Here is a 20,935-nt window from a genome sequence, read left to right as displayed (position 1 = left end):
ATCAGATTATGACTAGTTCTCTCACTTTTATACTAACCCAGATTTCACTAAAATACTGTTATGCAACTAAAATATCCTTTCATAGTTTCAGTAACTAATCCTTTTCACCAAGGGTTCTACATGACCTTGCTTTGTATCAGAGATCCGTAAGAAATGATTGCCATGTTATGGTGACATGACCTCAAGGTGTTATCCTTGACTTCTTCCTCCTCCCATATATCCATTAGGTTGGTAGATCCTGGGATTTTCACCTCCACATTTCTTACGTCTGACCCCTTTTCTCCACCTATCCAGTCTCCACTTAAGGCCCTCAGCCTTAGCCTGATTGCTAATTGGTCTCTAAGCCTTAAGTCCCTACCCTCTGAAATGCATTCTGTACCTTGCACTGCTAACAAAATGATTTTCCTAAAGCTCAATTCTGATTATGTCACTCTCCTACTCAAAAAATTCCAAATCAATCCAATAAGCATTTATTAAGCACCCATTATGTGCCAGGCACTGTGTATACAAACACAAGTAAGCAAAACAGTCTCCACCCTCAAGAAACTTATAGTCTAATGGGGGAAACATCACTCAAAGGACAGTTGAAAGTCCAGGGAAGAAGGGTAGGGTGGGACAGACAAATGTATATATATATCTTTACTTTTTTATTTTATTTTAGACTCAATCTCCAGAACACAAATACAGAATAGAAAAAAGAACACAAAATATATCGTGAACTTAAATACTGAAGTTAAAAAGAACAAAACATGTCATGTGCATAGCACAGCATAAGAGAGGATTCCAATTGTAAAATAATAAATTTTCATTTCAAGAAAGTCTGTATGGCCAATAATACTTGTGTTGTAAATTGTTCATCTTTTCTTTGCTTTCTTGTGAGTTCGTTCGTTCTCTGCTGTGTACTTTTCCCCTCTCCTCCAACCCCCAGAAGACTACAATAGAGTTTAGGTATGTCTCTATAGCTATAGATATGTGCATAAACATATACATATATACACATATACTTTCCCAAATATATTCTACTCCTGATCTTTTTTTTGTTTGAGCATATCTCTTGTTTCCTAGCCCTCCTGCCTCCTCTACTTTACTTCTACTGACTACCTTACGCTCCTATTACTTATCTACCCCCCTGAAGTATCCCTCCCCATCCTCCTATTCCCATAAATCTAAACACCCTTCTATGCCCACCTTTTTACCTATTCTCTCCCCTCCCCTCTAAAGATCCCTCCCTTGTCCTCTCCCCACTCCATATGCCCCTACCATTTTTTTCTTCTGAATTTAGAAGACTTTTGTACTCTTCGAAATATATACGTATTGTTCCCTCTTAAACCCATTCCCAATGAAAGTAGGTTACCAGAACTCCCAGCCCTCCTCCCCCATCTAATTCCTGTGCATTGATTCTTCCTCTTGTACCTCATTTGCATAAAATAATTACTCTTTTTAGCTGTTCCTAAATGATTTTACTTTTTAAATTCATATCCTACTCAGGTTTTCCCCAGTCTTACTTATGAGCTACCCAATTATTAATAAGAATCTTAGACATACATTTTACACTTTATATATGTAAGAAGGAAATAGTCTGTCCTTATGAATGCTTTAGAATTCATCTTTGGTACCTACCTTATATTTCTCTTGGTTCTTGTATGTCAAGTCTTCTATTGAGTTCAGGATTTTTTTTTTACAAAGTCTTGAAAGTCTGAAAGTTTATCAAGTCTGTTCTTTTCACTTAGGATAATACTTAACATTGCAGGGTATGATGTGTGTTTGTCCTTCGTTGCTGAAGAAGACCATGCCAACAGAGAAATAAAGATATGACTTGCACTTGACTTGGTTTTGAGTAAAGGAGGGCCATGCAGGTCACCAGCCTCACTTCTCCTCCAGAGCCATCTGAATCCAGTGACCAGATATTCATCAGGATGACTGGAGACGACCCAGGATAAGGCAATTGGGGTTAAGTGACTTGCCCAAGGTCACACAGCTAGTGAGTATCAAGTGTCTGAGGTGAGATTTAAACTCAGGTCTTCCTGACTCCTGCACTGGTGCTCTACCACCTAGTAGCCCCCACAGGGTATGATGTTTTTGACGAGAGCCCCAGCGCCTTTGCTCATCAATATATTATGTTCCAAGACCTGCAGTCCTTTAATGTCTCTGCTACTACCTCTTGTGTGAGTCTAATTGTGCACCACCATGTTTAAATTGATTTAATCTTGATGCTTTTAATATTTTATGGTTAAACTGGGGGTTTCAGAATTTGACTATGATATTCTTATGAGTTTTCCTCATAAGATCTCTTTTAAGTGGTGATCCATGGGGTTTTTTTCTATTTCTACCTTCTCCTCTTGTTCTAATGCTCAGGACAATTTTCTTTATTTCTTGTATTATTGTATCAGGATTCTTTTTTGTATTATAACTTTCAGCTAGTGTGATTATTTTGATATTTTCTCTTCTGGTTCTATTCTCCAAATCTATTGTTTTTCTTATAAGATGTTTCATTTTCTCTTCTATTTTTTCATTATTCATATTTTGGTTAATTATTTCATGATCTCTTATAATTTCTCTGGCTTCATTTTGCCCCATTCTGATTTTCAAGGTGACATTTTCTTCCTTCAGATACTGGATTTCTTTTTGTAATTGGTTGACTTTCCTTTCATAACCTTCTTGTTTTTCATGGATTATTCTTATTTTTTTCTTTAATTTTTCCTCCCTCTTTGTCATTTGACTTTTAAACTCTTTTCTAAGATCTTCTAAGAATTCTTTTTGAGCAGATAACCATTTGACATTACTCTTTGGGCGATTCTTTATTTCAATATCCTCCTTGGAAGATGAACCCTGGTCATCTTTATCCCCATAATAGCTTTCTATTGCTGGATTCTTTCTCCTTTTCCTGTGCTTTTGTGTGTGTGTGTGTGTGTGTGTGTGTGTGTGTGGTAATAGCTTAATTTTCTAATCACCTCTAGGCCTAGGGTATAGGAAATGGTACCTCTTGCCCCAGATCTTCAGTTCTTCCCCTCTAGCCTGGAACCAAAGCCAAATCTCCAACCTTCTATAAGTGCCCATAACCAAGGACTTTCTGCCCCACTGCTTCTGCACTCACAGGCATGTGCTGGATCCTTTACTCCCCTGACATTCACTCTTTGCAGCACAGCTGGATCTGCTGTTCCTTATCAGCAGAGGCTCTCTCAATCTTCCTGGGCTCAAACGTCCAACTTCCCTCATTATCTAGGGGTGAAAGTTCCTGTGGCTGGGACCTAGGCAGCCTCTCAAACTAACTAACCCCAGGGTTTGCCTCTAGTTGTTAAAATGGTCCCTACCCTGGAGGTGTTTACTCTTCACAGAATTTTTCTTCTGATCTTCTCAAATTGTCCCAGGAAGATCCAGCTGTGTACCTATTCTTATTTGTCTCCACCTACACTTTGTTTTCCCTAAGGTGCTATTTCACCTCTTTTGTGGAAGAAAATCTTGACCTTGGAATTTTCTTACTCCACCTTCCTCCCAGAATCCTCTCCTGCATGCATCTTTATGATGAGGAAATGGGCAGTAAGTAAAATCAAGGTCTATGTCCATCAAGATAAAGGCAAAAGCTCACCAAAGCCAGAATGGTTCTAAGTTCTAGATTCCAGTGGAGGGAGCTAGAGATGGCAGTCTGAATAGAGAAGACACGATGTAGAGATGGCTAAGTAATGCCATATATGAAATATTAGTCCCATCATTTGAAAATTAAAGCTTTCATACCTGGCCCTCACCTACCATTTCAGCTTTGTTGTGCATTACTTTCCTTCCTACACTTTGGAATCCAAATCAAATGGTTTTCTTGCTTGTCCTTATATGCAGTGTTCCATCTCCTGCCTTATGCACATCCTCTTCATCTTCTCTTAAGCCCTTGATTCCACCAATACTCAACTCAAAACTCACCTTCTATATGAAACTTCTCTTGATTACTCCAGCTACTTATTACCCTCCAAAAACTGCCTTTTTTCTGGTTTATATTTGGTATTACAGTTTGTCTCCATCAAGTGAATGCAAGCATCTTGAGAGCAGGGACTATTTAATTTTTTTTCTTTGTATCCATTATATAAAATGACTAGAATAGAACCCGGCACAAAGGCTCTTAACAAATTCTTATTGAATTATTTAAGTGTAGTATTAGTATAATATTTTGGAAAAAATATTAAGTGCAGTGTTTTATCTCTGGGAGAGAAGAAGAAGAAATGACATTCAAAATATAAAATTAAAAAAAATAATAAACTTGTTTGACTCCCAATAAAACTGAACATTGATTTTTCAATGTGACTCAAATGACTACACACTTGGGTTGCAAACCAGTCTAAACCTCTGCCACCTGGGTGATACAAAATGGACAAGGAAATGGTTCTGAGGAAAATGCGACAAAAATTGAATATTGTCAAATGTGTATGGTAGTATACATGACTGATGGTGCTACATCCCCCAAAACCCTTGTCTCCCTAGACTTGACTATTTCTGTTGTGGGTCCCATTATTTTTCCAGGCACCCTCAACTCTTCCCTCTCTCTGACCTCCAGATTCAATAAGTTGCCAAGTTTTGTCAATTTTACCTCTACAACATCTCTTGAATCTGTTTCATTTTCTGCATTTGTTTGGCCACTAGCCTATTTCAGATTATCACCTCATCTACTCAAATGGTTTAGTAACTAGACTCCTTGACTCCAATCTATCCTCACCTCCAATTTGTCCTAGATAGATAGATAGATAGATAGATAGATAGATAGATAGATAGATAGATAGATAGATATAGATATAGATAGATATAGATATAGATATATACCAAAACAACTTTTTTGGAGCCAAATCTAACATTATTTCCCTGATCAGTAATTTTTAATGGCTCCCTACTGTAGCTAAGTTACATTTAAACACCTCAGATTGGCATTTACAAACTTTCAAAAGCTGGATCCAGCATGCATTTCTAGATTTGATTTCACATTCTTCGCTTTGTATAACATATATTCTGGCCCAACTGTCCTGGGATTCAGCCTTCCAACTCTTTGCCTTAAGACACTAGAACACTAATGTATTACTTAGAATTCTTAACAGCATTCAAAGATCAGCTTATGTATAACGTCCTCTAGGAATCCATTTCTGATTCCCCATCGTTGCTCCAGGACTTCTGCTTCCTCAAATTATCTTGCATTAACTTATCTGTATAAATGTTATATTTCCCCTCACCCAATAGAAGCTTCTTGAGGGCAGGTACTGGGTGTGTGTGTGTGTGTGTGTGTGTGTGTGTGTGTGTGTGTGTGTGTGTGTTTTGTTTGATCCAGGCATGCCCAAGAGAATGAGAAAGCATTCTGCACATAGCAGATACCTCCTTAATAAATTCTGGTTGAAATGAATTGAAACTAATTGGATTTAATTATGCCTTTAACATGTGTAAGATCATTAAAAAAAAATTCCAGGTAAGGAAACAAAGAAAAGCAAAGGACTATGCGTAATTATTTTAAGCACTGTCATTTCTTTAGAAAGGCAACTCTAGTCTCAAAGAAACAATTACAGTAATCTGACAGAGGTTATTTGTGATATGATTTCCCCAAAATTCACACACCGTTTCAGGTTCTCTGTCTTCTACACTTGGGGGGGGGGGGGGTGGTGTTCACTGTAACTCCACACCATACTGACTCCATACTTTACAGAATGCCCCATATTTCCCAGAAATACTCTTACGAAAATAGTTGTGTGTGGTTTTAAGGTAATCACACATGTGGTCCTAGCCTGAAGAGTAATCCATGATGGATGTTGTATCTAATTCACAATGAAAAAGCCAGCAATATCTGAAGCAAAAACAACATTTTCTTATAGTGCAAATTAGGTTCTTTGCAAAGGCTTATCCAAAGCCACATTTTCTCTTGTGGAAAAAAAAAAAGATAAATGGTTAGCCTGCAGGAGGTGAGCCCAGTCTTTGGTAATTCCTTAAGTTATCCTCCTTCTTCCTGTCTATTTGCTTTTTAGAGAAACAATCTCCTTTCACATGAATGTATTAGCATCTCTTTGTCCTCTGTCTGGCATTATGGCCTACTTTGGGAATTTCCACATAGCCCACTTTATCTCTCTATATATAATTGTCTATTCAACACGTTCACTTTGTGAGAAATCCCCATTCTCCTGCTCAAATTATATGAATGGATTTGGAAAATGGTTTTCTTTTTACAGTTTGAGAGACATTAAAAGCTTTTCTAACAATTTCCTCTACCTAAGGATCCTGAAAAAGGCAAAGTATTGGATCTTATATGTATGTAGTTGTATGCATGATATCTCTGTGTTATCTGCTTTCCTGTTGCTGTTCAGTCATTTTTAGTCATGTGCAACTTGTCATGACCCAATTTGAGATTTTCTTGGAAAAGATACTGGAGTGGTTTGCCATTTCCTTCTCCAGCTCATTTCACAGATGAGGAAACTTAGGGAAACAGGATTAGGTGACTTGCCCAAGGTCACTCAGCTAGTAAGTGTCTGAGGCCAGATTTTAGCTCAGGTGGATTTCAAGCCCAATGCTCTATCCTCTGTGCCACCTACTTGGCCAACTATCTGCTTTCTAGTTTGTGCTAATATTTGCTTGATCTATGATTGATAGATTGTCAGCCTACCCTCCACTGACATAGGCCCCAACTCCTCTGCACCTTAATTACTGGAGTGGAAAGAATCCATCACCTACTGACCACATCAATTCTGGTGATATCCCTCTCTGAAGTTAACTAACCTCATCCCTAGAGGATAGACACAGTGGTCCACCTCTTTTCCTATTTGGTGGAAATAGGTAATAATTTCAAACATGTATCATACACTTGAAACCACTCACTTCCATATCATAATGAGGCATCACAGTGTGACTTTGTAGATTTTCCAGGATAAATTCTAAAGACTGAACTACTCTGCTACTTGGCATACCATGTTTCCCTCACTGAGCAGCCACTGTGTGCTCAGGAAATGCAAATTAATATCAATATTTTCCATAATACAATTTGACCAGTGAATCTGCTAAGATACAAGTCACATCTGCAAATGTATTCTAGCTGGGTCCCATGACTGCTGACCAACAGGTTCCCATCACCTCTGACCCAGACACACTCAAGAGAATAGGAAAGCATTCTGAAGGTATTACTTAGAGTACAACTGTAGCTGATTTTGTGTCAAGGTCATCGCCATAGATCTTTGGTGTACTTGACAATGAAGTGTGTGGACAACTTACAGCAAAGCACAATACAAATAACAACAGTCACACCAATGACAACAAAGCCTTTTCCTAGGGGGACCCACAACACAGGAGATCAAAAATATAGTCACATGGGAAAACCTAACAGAGTATCCAGATTCCCTGCAGCAGCACTGATCTGCCACAACAAGGTCTCTTATGGCTCTTTTGTTCTTTCTCCTGTCAGCACATTATGCCCACATAATGAACAGCTTAAAGAACACCAGCCCAGAAGCCTGGACAACTTCCTGGCTTGAGAGACTGCCTGTAAGTAGCCTTTCAGCAAGCAAGAGAAGGATGATGCCCTCATTAGTCCTATTGGCAGTAGCTGCTGCTTTCTCCCTCTCACTGCTCAACAGCCATGCTTCACGGATTGGGGTAAGTCATTCTAAAGCCAAATATAAATTGATTTTGTATTATCTGTTATTTGTGATCCTCCATTTCCTTCCCACACAAATGTGGATTATTGACTATTAAGTACATCATTGTATTATTTACATGTATTAATATTCAAAAAGCCAATAAACTATATGAGGAAGTGGCAATAATACTGGAACCTGACCAAATACACTTAGAAGAAACCATGCTGGAGGCAACATAATTTTAAGGGCACTCAGGACACAGTGGAAAAGATCACAGATGGTATTACTGATATAAGAAAATCAAGAAGGCATCAGAAAATGCAAGTACAAATGCCTGTGCTCTTATGGCTATAAAACCTTTCCTCCATCACATGGTCCTAGAGTATCACCATCCTATGGGTCCTACCAAACTGGGAAAATTTCACTTAGCACTGCTAACTTTGTCTGCTGCCCATGGACCAGATACTGTCACTTGATTTTTCTAGATTTTGCCTCTAATGTAGCCCTTTTTTGGTATACATTTCTTATTAACTTTCTCCTTGAGCTTACTTCTTGGCCCTCTACTCTTCATTCTCCCTTGAACAGATAATCAATATTCATTATTTTATCACCTCTAGGCGGATTATTTCTAAGCCTATATCTTTTCCACCTGAGCTCTAATACCATATTTCTGTATACCTGCAGGTCATTTTCACTTGGTCGATCCACCATCATTTCCAATCTGCCAATTCTTCTCTTCCCCCAGCTTTCACTCTAGTATAGACCTTCATCATTTTACAACAGTCTCCTAATTGGATACAATGCCTCATGATTAAACTTCCAGACTCCAGTCTCTTTACTTTTCCAATCCCTCATGCACACTGCTACCAAACTAATAGTCCTAAAATATAGCCTATATTATGTTATGTCCCCACTCAGGAAACTGCTATGGTTCCCTATCGCCTACTAATTTGAATCTGAATTCTCTCTTCAAATCATTCAAAATGTTTCATTATCTGGCCCCATGTTATTTACATAGCAAACAATCTTCCATCATTCCCACAAAAATCTGATCAAGTCAGATTCCACCCCATAAATACAAACATTTTTTTTCTTTATTTTTTTCTCATGAATGTTTATTGTAGTGGTTTCCCTGCCAGACGGTCCTCCCCATTCTTCTTTACCTTTCCCAATGCTACCTATATTTCAAGATCCAACATATTTCCTCCCCAAAACTTTTCCTAATAACTCCAGATGACATCAGTCTTTCTTTTTTCTGAATTATATATTCCTTCAATATACAAGTTAGCACTTCATTATGTAATTTTTTACCTTCCCCTTATTTCATAGATGTAAATAGGACCTCCCAATATACTTACAAGCTTGTGCTTATGCCTTAAACTTCTTTGATCCCCCCCACACCCCGCCATGTTACAACCATACCACTCACATAAACCTTTATATATCAATAAGGATTTTATCATAATAAAAGTATCTGCCATTAAATTCTTAATGTACATAGAGTATCGTTTCCCAAGAATAGTCTTTTTTGATCTAAGGTCAATATCATTAAAGATCGACTTCTCTAGCATCTTCCATGAGTTTTGGAGTGTCAGAGATAGACTAACCTTTAACATTATTTCGTTGTATTGAAAAAATAATGCTGGACTTCTATCATTTTGTCATTGAAAGGATCACTTCAGATTTTGCAGTTATATCATAGTGCCTAAAGGAGGGTGTTATCAAAGTTGTATATCTTGTAATATGTCCCAGAAATTCACAGGCTATCAGATAAAAGCAACATTCAAAACCATCTGGTTCAACTCCCCTCCTTTTATGGATAAGGAAAGCAGAGAGATGAATTGACATATCTAAGTTAACCCAGTAAAAGAGTGGGCTCCAGACTGTCAGAGAACTTTGTGCTGTATTACTGTGCCTTCCTTGTGAACCAGGATACAATGTTTGCTTATCTTATCCAGTTAAAACTTTCAAAGTCATATTCTCTCTCTGCAAAACAATTTTCCTCCCACGGTTCTTTTCTTGCATATCCAAGAGAAAAGAAAGCTTTTAGAACTAATTTACTGGGTGTTATGCCATAAATGGGAGACATAAGAAGTATAAACAAATACTTTTAGAATACTCTGACCAATTTTTGTATACCGTTCCCTAAGCCTTACCACCCATTTGAAGCCTACACTATGTCCCTTTTCATAGGTCTCCATGGCTGAATGGTTTACATTCTTCTGAAAAAAAGAACATGCTAAATAAAATTTAAATGTTTTCCCACTGGCTTTGGGTCACCATTGTCATCATTACTAGATTACATGCTTCATGAAGGCAGGAACCACATCCACATGCCTCCACAGGCAGTTATATAACATATGTAGATATATAACTGGCAATTTTGAACACAACAAAACTACAAAATGGTGCCCAGAGTAGCTACACTAAATATGTTTTCACATCAACTGTGGGAGGAAAACCTCAACAATGGCCACATGGGGTTGATGCTGGGAAAAAACCACCTGGGAGATAAGACTGAAAATGATCCTTTGGTAGGGAGAAAAAGACTCAGGATGTTGTCACCAACAAAACAAGACCCCAAGATAATGACAGGTTACTGCTAGGGAGGCCCAGATACAGAGGCATTTTTTCTTGTCACTTTCAATGTACCTCTGTGTAATAATCCTCTTTAACCCTACCATTTTTTAAAATATGTAGCTTCTGATCTATTAATAAGCAAGCAGATAAATTATCTTATCAGAATTGGATGTAAAATAAGTCAGTAGACTGAGATTGAAGAAGGCAGGTACATAAACTTTGTGACATCTATTTTGGCTGCTCAGAAATATTTTATACTTATATCAGGGTTTTGGCAATATTCAAGGTAGCTGAGTTTGCATGGTTAAGTAACTTCCTAATAAATGAGTTGGCTCTTTACAAGACAGGACAGCTCTAAATAAAAAGTTGCCATAAGAAAATCTCTCTCACTCACTTTCCCATGTGGTTCTCCTGAGAGTTAGAAACTGTTCTAGACATCTTATAATAAAGCCTGCCAATACCAATAGGGTCTATTCCTCTACCATCCTCCATAGTCCCAAAGCCCTTCTGATGGCCTCTGAAACCACGTTATATGTTATCCATCTTGGGATAAAAACCATACTTTTTCTAGTACAGGCAATGACCTGTATCACCTACTCTAAGGATAGGACAAGTTGTATCTAGAGAAGATGGTTTGACTACAATTTCAAATGACATTTTCCAGTCTTATGTAAGCATGCTTTAAAAGTTAAGCCCAACAAGAAAAAAATCCATGCCAATTTCCTCTCAAACTCAATGTATAGCTCACCTAAGTGAAAGTGAACAAAAGATTTTTTTAAAGCCAATCACAACTATCATATTCGAACAATTCAATGGATCTGTGACCTCATTAATATAGGGATTCCCTTCAGAAATTTTGATAACCAGGGTATATGGAATGATAAGGAAAGACTAGTACCTCTGAGCCACCAAACTCTTTTCAGGTCTGCTTATCCACCTTTGGTGTCCACCTGATTCACCAGGCTCTTACCTGTGACTTCAAAAAGCTGTATCATGTACAATAGCCACCCCCCTGTAAAATCATCCTGGAAAATGAGCTGAACCAGCTTGATGGTAACCAGCAGGCCTCAGACCCATTGAAGAGTTAGGGGGATGTCTACACCAAGCACATGAAAACTTCCCCTGTTATATGGGTGGATGAGAATAACTTGTTACCTTGGGCCATTAAGGCAGCTGCAGCAAGTGCTATGGGGAGCTCAGAGCTTGGTCAGACATCAAAAACACCAAGGTCATCCAATTGCACCCCATGCCATCACCACTCATCCTGACTTTTATCTTGTCCCTGAACTTCAATGACTCTACAAGAGTGAGGCTGATGACTGCATGCCACTTTGCCTCACAAATCTAATTTGTGCACAAGTTAAGACATCATCCTATCATCATCATTTTTCCTCTTCAAAAGAATTTGGATCACCACATGCATCTCATCCTGTATGATTCGAACATACCTAGGGACCTACCCAAAATGTGGAAAGTTTTCCTCTATGTTTCAATATTTTGTGGACAATGTTGTAAAACCTAGGCAACTCGTTACTTCTCAGTCTTGCTATATGACCTGACCATGTGGAATGTAAGGTCCTTCAGCATAAGGGATTATTTCATTCTTTGTATTTATTTGTATACCCAGTGCCTGGAATATATGAGTTGATTGCTGATTAATCAAGATTTCCTGGATATTGTTTATGGCAATTATTTATCAAAGCCATAGAGTAAAGTAACATACTGCCCTCTTCCTTGCTTTCAGAGTACCAGTTGTTTTTCCCTGAAATAATTAGCAATAATGTATTTAGTCATTTTCAGTCATGTCTGTCTCTTTATGACTACATTTGGGGTTTTCTTGGCCAAGATACTGGAATTGTTGGCCATTTCCTTCTCCAGCTCATTTTACAGATGAGGAAACTGAGGCAAACAAAGTTAAGTGACTTACCCAGAGACACAAAACTAGTAAATGTCTGAGGATGGATTTGAACTCAGGAAGATGAGTCTTCCTAACTAACTCTAGTCCCACCACTCTATCTACTGAGCTTCCTAGCTGCCACAATTAATAATATTTACTCAACTGATATAGCACTTTACAAAGAACTTTCACAACCACTGTTTCATTTCATGTTCCCAATGATGCTGTGGGGAGAGGTGTAGGTAGTGAGGATTATTATCTCCATTTTACAAACGAGGCAACAAAAGATGATGGCTTGCTCATTACATAGCTCGTAATAAATTAACAAATATTTACTAAGCACCTACTATGTGTAAGGCACTGGGACTACAGAGACAAAAAAATACTGCAGGACTTTTCCTTATGGGGCTTGCTTTCAATAGGGGAAGAAAATATCTACACATATAAGTAGATGCAAAATTAATAAAAAGTAATGCAGGAAAAATAAGGCACTCACAGCTGAGGAGTGAGGAGTATCAAGAGAAGTCCTCATATAAGACTTGGCATTTGAGATGAGCTTTGAGAAAAAAAAAACTTAGAATGCTAAGAGACCAATGCAAAGAAGAAATGAATTCCAGGCACAGTAGGGCAACCTATGCAAAGGAATGGAGGTAGGAAGTAGAAATGTCATGTATAGAAAACATAGGAAGGCCAGTTTCTTTAAATCCTAGTAAGTGATAGAACCATCTCTGATAACAGACTCTCTGCCCATGGATCTTTCCACTGTACCCAAGGGCATCCATTTAGGGGATACTGATAAATATGTTATTAAATAGGAATATGCATGTTTCTTACACAGCAATTTCACTAAAGGGATTCTTTTTCATTCTCCTGTATTTTATTATCTATAATATTTTCCTGAGTTATATCATTCTTGATGTGTAGAGTAAGTTCAAAAATGTTTAAAGACACCCTAAGTTATTTTGTCTGGTTTTTTTTACATTTGTATCCATCTTCTATTATAATGAATGGGCCATACTCAAGGCAGAAGCAATGTTCTTTCTGATTTGTTATTGGGAAGACTTAAAAAACATTGCAAGGTTCTGATACTTCAAGAGAGAATGAATGTGTGTTTGAATTCAGTCAGAAAAATAATGATCAGGACACAGGCAGTCAATACTGGACAACCTCCAAAAAGTGGGCTGGAGAAATTCCCATGATGCTCTGCCACATTACACAGAATTTCTAACAACTATAGGACAAGGCGATTTGCTATTCTGACCTAGAAAAGAATGAGTACAACAAATTCTCCCACAGGGGCACCAGGCAAATACTGGATTGTCTTTTGAGCTTGGCCACCCTCTAAATTCCTTTGAATTTTGATGATTAGCTTTGAAATTATTTTGATTCTAAAAGTCTTGCTGTCAGTGTAATATAAGAAGTATAATACACTTTTTTTCTTCTGCACTGGATGTTGGAAGAGATTTTGCTAGCTTCATGTGCTCATTGTAGCTGTTTGATCGATTGTCTGAGATTTCAGCTTCAGCTCTTCCTACAAGGCTTACCTTTCTTTCCTTAGAAAAATCAGTAGTACCATAAACAAAAATATTCGATGTGTGCCAAGATGTATTTAGAAACAGATATAGGGGAAGAAAACTTATCTGTGTAATTCTTCTAAGAAAGCAATTAAAGAAATGGCCAGAGAAGAAAAAAGAACCAAAGTCTAATATTTGTAAAAACTCATTTTTTTTAAAATTTCTAATGGGAGTATGGGGAAGTGGAGAATAAGTATTCATTATGCCCACTATGCTAAGCATTTATAACTATCATCTCATTTGTTCCTCACAACAGCCCTATGAGGTAGGTTATAATTGTCTCCATTTTGCAGTTGAGGAAGCCTAGACAGGCAGGGTTAAGTGACTTGTCCAGGATCATATAGACAATAAGTGTCTGGTGCTGAATTTGAACCCCAGATATTTCTGACTTGTAACTACAAGCAAAGTAGGATTTTTGACTTTTTTCTGGATTGAGTTTTACCCAAATCAAGAGCCTTTGATAGAATCAAGAGCCTTTGATTGAGTCAAGAGTCTTTGATTGGAAACTGTATAGATATTGTATTGCTTGGAGAGAGAAGAGAGAATAAAGAGAGAAGCAGAGCTGAGAGAGAGAGAAAAGGGAGAATAGGCAGGCTAGGGGAACTTACTTGTGAGGAGGCCTAACAGAAAGAATGCTTGTTATGTCGGCATTCCCTCTGTTGATCTGTGTTGACTTCTCAGACAGAAGCCCTGTCTGTCGGTCTGTTAATTTCTCAGACAGAAGCCCTATCTATCGGTCTTTATGAGTACATTGAGCTGAAGAGCAGTGAATCTGCCAATGGGAAAGAAGCTTAGCTTAAGCCTCTTTTAAGAGCTGTTAAAGTGAATTGAGATGATGGCACTGGTAATGTGTATAAATATTGTTATAGCCCTGTTAAGTTTTGTTTTTCTAGAAAAAGAAGGTGCAGGCAGGAGCCCCTGGAGCCTACTGCCAGGCAAAAGCAGGAAGAGTTTGGAATGGAACAGTCCCCATGAGTTGAGACAAGGAGTAGGAGCAGAGAACTGTCTGCATGTGAACTCAGGCAAGAGGTGAGAACAGTCAGCCCACAGAGGAGGAGCTGTGGAGTTTGGAAGTCAGCCTCAAGTCAAGATGGAAGGGGACTTTAACTTGGACACTGTGTATTGATTAAAGAGATTGTTCTTATGGTGATCTACAGGTGGATGACGTGGTATTTTCTGCTACCCCTTAAGGGTGCATCGTGAGAGGGAAGACCCTAGCCTGGAATCCGCTGACTTTGGGAATGCAATGATATATGCTATGCACCGTATGATATCCTGAGTATTGTGAGATATGTATATGTATTAGATGATATGTTTTTCTTAAGGATGCGGCTATGAATGTTATGCTTTATTGAACATTGTTTAGTTATTGCTGAATAAATAGAGAGTTCATTATACTATGTGATTAGATCCTTAAAATTATTCACAGCAGCAGTCCTTAGGTGTGCTGTCATGATTGGCATTACATGACTCAAGGCCCAGTGCTCTCTCCACTGTGTCATCTAGCTAATAAGGAAAGGATTTGAGTCAGAAGGCCTGGAATCTATTTGCTCTGCCACTATCTATTGTAAATACCTCCTCATTTCTTACCTGGCTTTACTTTTTTGGAGCTTCTCTGACCAGCATCACCATGCCCTCAAGTGTGGTACCTTCTCCTCCCTCTCCACTCCAGCTCCTTAGTTTCCTTTTATGTTTTGTCTTCCTCTATTAGACTGCAAGTTCCACTAAGGGCAGTAACTGTGTTTCTTTTTTTGGTATTTCTATCTTAGCACTTACCACAGTGTTTGACATATAGTAGACACTTAATGAATGTAGTAGTAGTAGCAGTAGTAGTAATGTAGACCTTGGACAAGTCATTTCATCACTCTAGATATCAGATGGGTCATATTTAAATGAGAAGATTAGTCTTTCAAAGTTTTTTGCTTTTATGATGGTGTGGTTATTGGATTAGTTATTGCCCTGGTTCTGCTTACTTCACTCTGAATCAGTTCCTGTAAGTCTTCCCAGATTTCTCCAAAACATTCCTGCCATTTCTTACAGCATGGTAGCATCCTATTACAATCATAAATCATCATTTGCTCATCTACTCCCTAACTGATAAGAATTCTGATCAATGTAGTGACCAACCATGATTTCAATAATGAAGGAATTATGATGAAAAATGCCACCTATCTCCTGACAGAGAAGGGACAGGCTCAAGATTCATAATAAGGCATAAATTTTTAGACATAAATAATGTGGGAATTTGTTATGCTTGATTATGTGTAATTGTTACAGTTTTTGTTTTGATTTTAATGGAAGGAGATAGGAGGAAAAGAAAATAAATGCTTCTAAGTTGGCTAAAAAAAATTTTAAAATGTATGGATGGACAAAAAGATCTCTCAGGTCTCTTTCAGCTTTAAAATTCTGGGATCCCATGAAATTATTGTCTGAATAGAACTGATAAATTTAGTAAATTGTTTGCTTTTTGGTTAGGGTCATGATTAATACCCAGCAGATTGGCAAATTTCACTTTTGAGTAATGAGACCTTTTGAAATTTCTCATTTTTTGATGAGTGAGATACATTTTTCTTGATTCATAATCATAAATCTTAAGCTGAAAAAGATTCTAGAAGCCATCTAGCCCAACCTCTTCATTTCACAGATGAGGAAACTGAGGCCCAGAGAGAATATTTGGACCTGACAACTTGCCTGAGGTCACACAGATAGAGTCGGGATTCAGATATAAGTCTTTAGGTTTCACATCGACCACAGCCCAGCTGCCACCTTTGAAATATATAAAATGTTATGGGTAAATAGCACAGCAACCAATGAGTTAAATTCTGTTTTGGAAAGAATTAAAAGAGAGTACCAGAGCTCTCACACATGTAAGTAACTGGCTTCTTCACTCTCTTAGTGGGAGTGAGCAACCATTTCAATTTTATAATTAGCAAGTTTGTCTGGATTTATTTGTGACTTGTAGAAAATGGATACGAAGGAGGGGAGAAAACCTTTAATGAATATCACACCCCCTCCTTGACACTGCTGTTTCCAGAAATGTAGAGTTTTGAACCTAAAGATGCTAAATACCTCCTGTTTGAAGGCATGCCAGCCCAGCTGCAGAGAATGTCTCAGGCTAAAAGCCTAGGAAAGCACTTCAAACTACTATAGCATAGGATTTCCAACAAACACCCACAATAGGCCAACAATTGCCACCAAGCACATGTTTTTCCTCAAGGGGCAGTCACTGCTGACATTATGTCATTTTGCAGAAAGGGGCATCAAAACAATACGTTGTTTTAAGGGAATACAGATACACAGGGCAAAAACCAAACAAAACCACAAGCAAAAATTATTTTTCTTACACTGCTCCAAACCTACTTGGGGAAATTACCATATAATTATAGGAAAAACTCAAAAGACATCATCTGAGGACCTCTTTATACTTAAAAATAAACATAAAATATAAAACATACAGTAGCCAATAGGAACCAATAAGAATACACTCTTGAGTCTGGTAAAGCTTATGGACTCCTCAGAAGTGAATAAAATAAAATACACAAAATTACAAAAGAAACCCAACCATATAGAAATATAGTTATTAAGTTATTAAAACATATATAATTTCAAAAATCACAAACACCAGGTTAAGAATACCTACTCTACATCCCTTCCTTCAGTGATCCCAGCAATCATCTTAATAAGGGTAACACCAATCTCTCTCTTTCTCTCCATCTCTTTGTTTCTTTCTCCTCTTGCTCTCCCTCTCTCTTTCTCTCTGTGTGTATCTGTTTCTGTATCTTTCCACACACAGATATGCATTTATGTATCCAGCCCTTATATCTCACATACGATAGAGTACAGTTTGGTAGAGAATTAAGGAAATAATTATTTAGCAGAAATAAAACATTACTTTGAAAATGTTTACTAGAAAAACCATAGGATACCATTTTCTTTAAGTTTTAACTTTTGACTAACCTTTATCTGTCTTTGCCTTGCATACCATAACACTTACATAAAGTTGGTTCTTTCTGTTATATATATATATATATATACATATATAGATATAGATATAGATATAGATATAGATATAGATATAGATATAGATATAGATATTCCAGGGAATTCTTGTAGGCTTGATATACTTCTTCAACTAGATTTAAGCTTCTTGAGGGTAGAGAACGTTTCCTGCTCTTTCAATAACAACTTCCACCTCTCTATGCATTCTATGCATGTAATAAGTGCCTGTTAAAATATTCTAAAATTTAAAGTATTGGATAAATATAAGCGACTGCTATTTGTTTCAATCAATGGATCAATGAGATCGTATTGATTTGGGCAAATGCATGAATGCAGCTCTTCTATGTCATCTTATGCTGTATCATTCTTGTCCATATTTCTATGTAAACCCTGGGGTTCCCTAGTTCATCAAATCTCTGGATGTTTCATGAATACCAGTTTAATGTAATAGCCATACATTAGGTATCCCTCCCTTTCACCATACAATTAATTGATTCATCTTCTTTTCCGGTCATAAACTCCTCCAGTGATAGCTTTTACACAATTCTTTATTTGCTAGTAATACATTGCAACCTACTCACTATGGAGAGGCTCACAGAGGAATCAATAAGATATTATTATTAAAGGGGAAAGAATAAAGGGAAGGAGAGGAAGGCACTCCACAAGTTTTTGAGCTTACTCCAAAATGTCAGAGTTGAATTAAAGTCTCCCCTGAAAATTGGGGCCTCATTGAACTTAAAAATAAAGATAAAATATAAAAAATACAGTAGCCTAGAAACAAATAACTGTATTGGCTCTTGAGTCTTGGCATGTCACGCTCACATAACTGCAAATACAACCTTTTCTTAAAACTGAATATACTCAGAAGATGATTATAAAAACATGAACCTTCTCAAATATTAAAGGAAACAATGTAAAAGTGTTGATCAGTTTATCTAAAGTTTATAGTGTTTATCTAGAGGTAAAATGGAGCTTTTCTAAAGAAAATATATCACAAATATGAGCGTTAGTCCAAATGAAACTGAAAATGCCTTTAATCTGAATGTATGTATGTTTTTAAGAATGTATGGGATACAAAAACCTATCTAAAATGAATGATATTTCTGTATATTTTAAGGTCAACAATGATGAAAATAATAATAAGAATTATACCAAATAACAAACATATATTTTTAAGGTTTTCAAAGCAATATATTCACATATATACGTATATGTGCATTTGTCTCATCGTAAAGAAAGCTTCTAACATAGCATTTTTATGAGTGTTATAGTCTTTCAATGAGTCTGAGAGCAGAACAGTGGAAAGAATTTGAAGTCCCAAGTACTGTGTTCAAATCCTGGTTCCCCCACTTACTGCTTGTGGAGCTTTGGGCAAGTCACTTAAATATCTCAGGGTCTTCATTTCCTCCTCTGTTAAATGAGAAGGTTAGAGTAGATGACCTGTAAAGTCTCTTCCAGCTTTAGATCTTTGGTATGGTCTCATGGTAAGACTACTGAAACAGAAATAGATGGTTAAACATTCTGAGTTGGTATCCAACTCAGAAATAATCATTTTTTTCAAAAAAGAATTAGGCTACTTTCTTTAGAATTGGAATAAATTAAGGTGGTTTTTAATAACATATAATTCTCCTACTAGCTAACCTGAGGCCATATGAATCATCACAGACTTAGAGATTTAGGTTGCTTTTAAGCATTCAACTATTTCTCAATGGAAGCAGTGAAAAGTGATAGCCTAAGCAGCATGGTAGAGGGGGGCGGAGGTTGGGGGGGGGGGGGCACCACTAGGGAAGTGAAGAAAATAAGCATCTAAATAGCATATACCACATCAGGCATTGTGTAAATTTTTACAGATATTATCATGTTTGATGTTTACAACAACCTGAAAGGTAATATCCCCATTTCACAGTTGAAGAAACTGAAGCAGACTAAGATTTAAGTGACTTGCCCAGGTTCTCCAAGCTAATAAGTATCTGAGGCCACATCTGAACTCAGGTCTTCTTGCCTACAGGTCTAGCACTCCATCTACTACAGCATCTAACAGAGTAGTATAATCAAAAAGAAAATTTAATCAGCACCAGGTCTTAAGCCCAGTGGCCATCTCTGCCATTTACTAGCTGTGATATTTTTTAGGAAAGTCATTGACCCTCTCAAGACTCTAGTTTTTTTCATCTGTAAAATAAGGGAATTAGACCAAGCTTTTCCATTAGATTACAAGCTCCATAAGGACAAGGGCTGTCTTTTGTCTATCTTTATATTTCCAGTCTTTAGAGCATTGCCTGATGCATAGCAGGGGCTTAATAAATGCTAGCTGACTGACTAAATGATCTCTAATTTCTTTCTCACCCCTAATATTGGAAGCTTCCCTCTGAGTACCAGATTGGAAATCCAAAAACTTGAATTAAGTCTATCATCACTTTATTATTTAGTAGTTGTACAATCTTGGACAAGTTACTTAGTTCATCTCTGGTCATCAGTTTCCTCATTTGTAAAATGAGGATATGAGTCTAAAGAACCTCTACTGTTCCTTGCAATTTGTACTATTATCGATAGATTATGATAGTAAATTATTAATCATATTAATTCTTACATAAAGAGACTGTAGACATGACTCAGAAAAAAAAGAGTGCAGGATTTAAAGTTGAAGGACCTGGGTGGATGGAAATCTTGATTCTCCCACTTACCTCTGTGAATTGCCTTATAGCTCTAAACCTATGATTCCATAATCTAAGTATTTATCATAATTACAGAAATTCATTTCTGGTCCTCCTTCAATAAGACTATCAAAAAGTCAGACTTTTGCTTGGTTGTCTTATGTCTTGGTTGTCTTAAAGCTACACAAGGTTCTCAGTTTTTGCAAACCTGTACAGATTTTCCTATTTCTATCTACAAATAAATTCTTTAAGGGATTACCATCCGTAATTCAATAGCTCCTCTATTAACCCAGGAAAATAAGAGATGGCAATGTCAATGTTTTTATCAATATACTTTATTTGAGGAGCTGTAATTGGGGCAAAAGGCTATCCACTATGACAAAATTCGAATTCATTCCTGAACAATGTTTCTTTGGGTGAGTGTGATATATATCAAGAGACCTGCGTCTTTTTTTCAAAGAAGTAATCAAAAGATAAAAGCCTATGCTGCTGAACTGTACATAGGTTCAAACAGAAAGATGTCCATTCATAGAAGGTCCTGCTGAAATATTGGGAACTAGTTAGACGATTCCAAAACCGTGAGATATAATCTTCCAGTTCCACCTGAGATTTGCATAGTCTTCTTCCTCTGAGTGAAACTAGGTGTACTGC

General features: G+C 37.3%; 1 protein-coding gene and 1 long non-coding RNA gene across 2 annotated transcripts in view; one reads left to right on the top strand and one right to left on the bottom strand.

The window, feature by feature from the left end:
* Positions 1-20,935, bottom strand: part of LOC140533284 (metabotropic glutamate receptor 8-like) — a 430,744-nt gene that overhangs the window by 109,176 nt on the left and 300,633 nt on the right. The window lies entirely within an intron of this gene.
* Positions 7,263-20,935, top strand: part of LOC140531254 (uncharacterized) — a 36,161-nt gene continuing 22,488 nt past the window's right edge. The window contains exon 1 of the long non-coding RNA XR_011976309.1: positions 7,263-7,599. This is a non-coding gene — a long non-coding RNA (uncharacterized lncRNA). The remainder of the gene's footprint in view (positions 7,600-20,935) is intronic.

The sequence above is a fragment of the Notamacropus eugenii genome, chromosome 3 (genome assembly GCF_028372415.1).
Source record: "Notamacropus eugenii isolate mMacEug1 chromosome 3, mMacEug1.pri_v2, whole genome shotgun sequence".
NCBI lineage: Eukaryota > Metazoa > Chordata > Mammalia > Diprotodontia > Macropodidae > Notamacropus > Notamacropus eugenii.
Note: the sequence above shows the minus strand (reverse complement) of the source record. Positions and strands in the feature narration are given on the sequence as shown.